Source organism: Columba livia, chromosome 3, assembly GCF_036013475.1.
Source record: "Columba livia isolate bColLiv1 breed racing homer chromosome 3, bColLiv1.pat.W.v2, whole genome shotgun sequence".
Classification (NCBI taxonomy): Eukaryota; Metazoa; Chordata; class Aves; order Columbiformes; family Columbidae; genus Columba; species Columba livia.
Genome location: NC_088604.1, coordinates 108233431 through 108239270, shown reverse-complemented (window position 1 = coordinate 108239270; position 5840 = coordinate 108233431).

Below are 5840 nucleotides of genomic sequence, written 5' to 3'. Positions count from 1 at the left end.
TACTGTATTGTCAAACTTCTGCCTCCAAAACTTCTCCCATATCCAAACTCCAGGTGGCTGGAGGTCCCCCCATCAAACACGCTTTCACTCAACCATAACAGAGCATTTCTAACATCAGCAGTGGTGAAAACCTTCCTGCCAAGAGATACAAGGAAAAACTTGGGAGCAGAAAACTTCCCCTTTGCTGCACTGCTGGTGCCCCTGGGCACACACTGACCTGTCCCCTGCCACAGCTCCATCCTCTGGGTTGTGGATGATGCAGGGTTGGTTCCCCACCGTGGTATGGCACCACCTTCCTTCCTGAACAACAGGAGAGGAACATCTAGATTTTCCCCAAACCAGTGACCCATGATCAAATCTCACCTGCTGGAATTGCTCTGCTGCACATGAGTGATGTAGAGCCGAACAGGGATCAGAGGTGGAAAAAGCAAGAGGTGGGCAGGTTGCAAGGTCCTGCTCCCATCGACTGCCCTGTGAGGAAGCAGGAGAGCCAGTCTGTGTTTTCCAGGAGTCCTGATGGAAAGATCATTTCTTCCCATAACCAGGAAGCACTGAAAAGGACACGTTCAGGGAGAAAAGGCCAATGTCAGACTGGTGAACCACACTACCATTTTTCAGCTGCTTTGTTTGATAGTCTCCAGTATCAGCTTGGGCCAGGGGTGGGCGGGGGGAAACAAACACACACAAAAAAAAAACCAAAACCAAACAAAAACAACAAAAACCCACACACATTTCAACTACAGCTCTTTTCTACGCAAGCATCTTTAAGATTTCTGCCAACTGTCAGCATGTCTGGCTCATCAAGCAGAAGCAGAAAAACCTCTAAGCAAAGAGATTGAGCCATCCAATCCCCTAAGCATTTAACTTCTCTGATTAAACACTCGAGGCTGAGGCTCTGAAGGTGGTGAAGCAGTCAATTAAACATTCGACGCTTCTGCAGGCTGTTGGGGAGGTGTTACTCTCAGCCTGCCTTGATTGCCAACATTTGGTGGGAACAAAATGAATGAATAATGCGTTCTTTGAAAAGCAAGGCACCAAATGACAGTCAGCTGGGGAGGAAACGACATGCTGGCAGCTGCCTGTCCTCTCCACCTGTTTGCATGGGCTGTGAAAAAATGGGGGTAGAGTGATACTCACTTAGCTGTAAGGGGATAGCCAGCCCCACTAAGCACTGGGAAATAGAATAATAACATCATTTTGGTTGGAGGAGACCATCGAGTTCAACCATTAACTTAACAGTGCCACTAAACCATGTCCCTAAGAACCTCATGTAGATGTATTTTAAACATCTCCAGGGATGGTGACTGGAGATCACAGCTCTTGGCTTTCCCTGATTTTTGCTCCTGCTCTTTCACCCCCAATGCAGCCAGGCTCATGGCCTTTGCTGCCACCATCCTGCATCCCTTTTTCAGGCTGCAGCCTTAAATCCCTAAACCCCCAGCTTCCAGCCCCTGGCTGAGCCTCAGCTGTGCAGCAGAGAGCAAATGACACCCCAGCCCAAGGTCTTGCAACATCTGAGGCACATCCATCCCAGTGTCATCCCACATGCTCATGCGTTGCTCAAAACATTTGCGTATATGCATTTCACATATATATTCTGCATGTCTGCCCTTCTCAGACACGTGCTCTGGCTGCTCTGGCCAGTCTATCAGAGATCTGGGTGCACCCAATGCCTCTTGATGGTGCTGCTAAGCATATGTGATCCCAAACATCTGCACACACAGCAAAGCCAGCATGGCCAAGCCTTGCTTTGCTGTCTTATAGCCCTTCTAGCAGCATCTCCAGCCTGGAGGGATGCTCCCCCACAAAAATTGTACAAGCATCCTAGTCAGGATCAGGAGGAAGGTGAATCCTCACTAGCTCTTATTACTTCCTCACTTTTCAAACTCTTTAGAGCAGGTTTTCAGAAGCACAGGCCTACTTTACATAATAAATCACACAGTCTCATGTGCACAGAAGAACTTGGTAACTTTCTCAGTGGAGAACTTGGAAGCAAAACAAAACTGGAACACAAAAAACCAATTTTACATTCTTGCATTAGTTTATGGAAAATTAAGACCCTGGTGGGTTCTCTTTAAGCAAACTTAATATCATTATATTTAAATGTTACTTTCCAGAATTTCATATGTAATCATAGCATTTTGTACACTGGCACGAAAGTGCATAAACTGAAATACATTAATGCTGTATAGCACAGTTAATTTCTCCAAGCAGTAAATTGGCCCATGTGTCATGAGGGTCAGATTGAGAGGCTTAGAAAATATTCCTTTGCAAAAACTGAAAATTGCTTGAAAGTTGCTGTTTATTTTGCAGATGCCAGAACAAGTTAAAAATTACCCCATATTGAGAAAATTTACCCAACAAATAAGAATTCAGCTCCTTTGTAACAACAGCAGTGAATGCTTATATCTACTGAAATGGGTTTGGACTTTGTTTTTTTTTTTTTGAGTAGGAGGGGAGAGCCTCAATATTATCACCATTTTACAGACTGGGGAAACTGAGGCACAGAAAGATGAAGTGACTTGCCAAAGATCATCCAAAAAGCCAGCAGGAAGTAAAACAGAGTCTCTTAAGATCCAGTCCTGGGTTCTGGGACTTATTGTCCCCTGGGAACAAATTTGACTCCCTGTCACCTCCACCAAGGCTCTCTGCCAAGCTGAGAACCAGCCACAGGCCAACATGCAGACCTCAGCACCAACAAACAACCTCAGAAACCCTGCAGTGGACCTGCCTCTTCCCTACATGGAGATACATGAACCTGTATGCTTGTCTTTTGGGGTCAATGCGGAGAAGTCAGATACCAGAATATCATCCTGAAGGTCACAAATTCTGAACAGGGCTTCCTCCACCCACTAAGACTCTGGGGGGAGCAGAAGAGCACAGTTACACAACAACATGAAGCCATGCAACATGTACTGTGCATGAACCTACTGCTACTGTTCACAGATAGGGAAAAAACATTGACCTTGACCTACAAGAGGAAGAGAAAAACCACAGCACAGAAGATCGTATCCTTGGAAACATGGCATTCACAGCTGAAGTCACAGATTAATGCAGGCTAGCTTCTGGAGATCTCTGGTCCTATGCAATGCTCAAAGAAGGACTAGCTTGAGCAGGTTGCTCTTGGACTTGCCTGGTCAGGTTTTGAACATCTCCATGAGTGGAGACCCCACAGCCTCCCTGTTGCACTGCTTGGCTGTGGTAGTACTTTGTTGACTTCATGAGGAAATCTTGTTTCAGTCTGTGCCTGTTCTCTCTTATCTTCTGCTATGCATTACCATAAAGAGCCCAGACCCTTCCAGATGAGCTTTTTGTAGTAATGAGGATCTGCTTTTAGATCCTCCTGTAGAATCCCTTCTCCAGGCTGAACCTCGCAGGACAAGTGCTCCAGCCAAACTCCTCACCAGTATGTATGACTTGGAGCCATACCACAGCACCATACAAACGTGCAGAAGACAAAAATATTCCACTGTCTAAAAGGGACACACCAGGATTCATCCTGCTCCATGAACATCATCACGCATGTGATCCATTTTCTTCCAATCCATCCACCACCTCACTGTCCCTGTTATTCTGCAGCAACCAGATCAATGTGGAATGAGTTTCTCTGTAGGACCAGCCATTCACCTTGACGCTCCCCAGGACACTGCCCTCATAGCACCACAGCCAGTACTGGGTCAAGCTGCCAGGATCCTTTCGTCCCCTACTCAGCATCTCACATTCACTCACAAGGGCCTCAAGTTGCACCAGGGGAGGTTTAGATATTAGGAAAAAATTTGCAACAGGAAGGCCAAGGCATTGGAATAATCTGCCCTGGGAAGTGGTAGAGTCACCATTCCTGGTGGTCTTTAAAATGAAGTTCTTAGGGACATGGTTTAGTGCCGGTGTGAGGTTAACGATGGGACTCGATGATCGTGAGGGTCTCTTCCAACCAAAATGATTCTGTGATTCTGTATTGCCTCATTCAGCTGGCTCTTAGCAGAAAACAAGTACCATCAGGTCCATGCTCAGGACCAGCTGGGGCCATCCCCAGGACTCTAAGCCAAGCAATCCCAGTTATTTTTTGTACCTTTGCAACCTTTAGCATTTGATGCAAGACAATTTGCAAACAGGGGATCTGTCACCCTCTTAACTGATGACACAGTAACCCAGGAGCAAGAAAGGAAGCAGTGAGCAAACAAAAAATGATCCTGATTTTCATTTCTTCTGCACAATGATCCGAGTTATACCATAGATCACATCATTTGCATTGCCACAATACAGCCCTTTATATCTGTTGGAGTTGCAAGTCATTTAATCTCAGCCTACCTTTAAAAAAAGGCTTTTAGAAAATGAGACACTGCTCATGCAGTTAAGCTAATTTCAATTCTGAAGCAAACAAGATTTATGCAAGTTAATAGTCTGAGGGGTCCAGGAGTCAACTAGAGTAAGGGTCTTGTTTTGTTTTAATAATCCATAGGACAATCCCAAGTATTTACATAAACTGGATCCTCCAGATCTCATGTAATTTTCAGGCAATAATTTCCTAGAGGGGAAGACGTTTACTGCTAATTTAATAAGTGTGCATACAACTTTTGCCGGCTTTGCACAGTACCTTGAAAAGGATTTGGGGCAACATAAAGGTTTATTTGCCTGGATCAAACACCACTAGCATCAACAAAAGTGGTTTCAATGTCTGCAGAGTCAATGGTTTATCCCCCTCGCCGTTGTAGAGCCTGCCTGTACAAGAAGCTGGTATTCATCAGCTCTGGTATTTACAGGCAACACAGTGACGTGTCAGCGGCTGTTCTTGGGAAAGCAATGCAAAGTTCTACAAAAGCATAATAGACTACACTTCAATTATGCCAGAGATCTGAAGAAACACTAAATTAACTTAATCTGTCATTAATATAACTCCTGTAGTTTATTGATCATGCTGGAGAAACATCCAGTTTCTGCCTCTTCTCTTACAGTAACATGTTGAAAAATAGCTAATTACTTCACCAACAGAAGGAGGTATTTTCTTATGCAGAGCCTGGTTCTCCTGAGGACCTAATCACAATGAGATATCGCTGGTGTAACATTTTTAGCAGAGCTCACGAGAATTCATAGCCCTTCCCCGGAAGCATTTATGTTGGTATCTATACAAAATTTGTAACAGCTGCAAAATCAGTTTGCCAATCTTTGTGTTTGATTGCTTCTCTGAGCACCTGCCAGGCACGAGGGCAGCAGAGGATGCATATATTTCAGTATCCCAGTTCTCACGCTTTCTTACACAGTTCAGGACCTGAGCTTGCAGAGCTCTAAGCTCTGTAACTATTTTTATCAGATCTGGGCTATATAGCAAAATGCATTTTCTATTGCAAAATTAACAGAAATCACAAAGAAAAAAACAACCAAACAAAACAATAATTAAAAAAAAAAAAATCCATGTACAATCACTCAACAGCCCAGCGTCAAAAAATTACTACTCAAAAGTACTTAAAAGGGGACTATGAGAAAGGTGGAGAAAGACTTTTTAGCAGAGCCTGTTACTATGGAACAAGGGGTAATGGTTTTAAACTAAAGGAGGGGAGATTCAGGCTAGACATGAGGAAGAAGCTCCTTCCAATGAGGGTGGTGGAACACTGGCACAGGTTGCCCAGAGAGGTGGTAGATGCTCCATCCCTGGAGACATTCAAGGCCAGGCTGGATGAGGCTCTGAGCAACCTGATCTAGTTGAAGATGTCCCTGCTCATGAACTAGGTGGGCTTTAAAGATCCCTTCCAACCCAAACTGTTCTATCATTCTGTGATTCTATGAGTGCACAGGCCCCCCTGCCACAGAGCAGTGGGGAGGTGCAGGACAAGGCATTTCCCTGC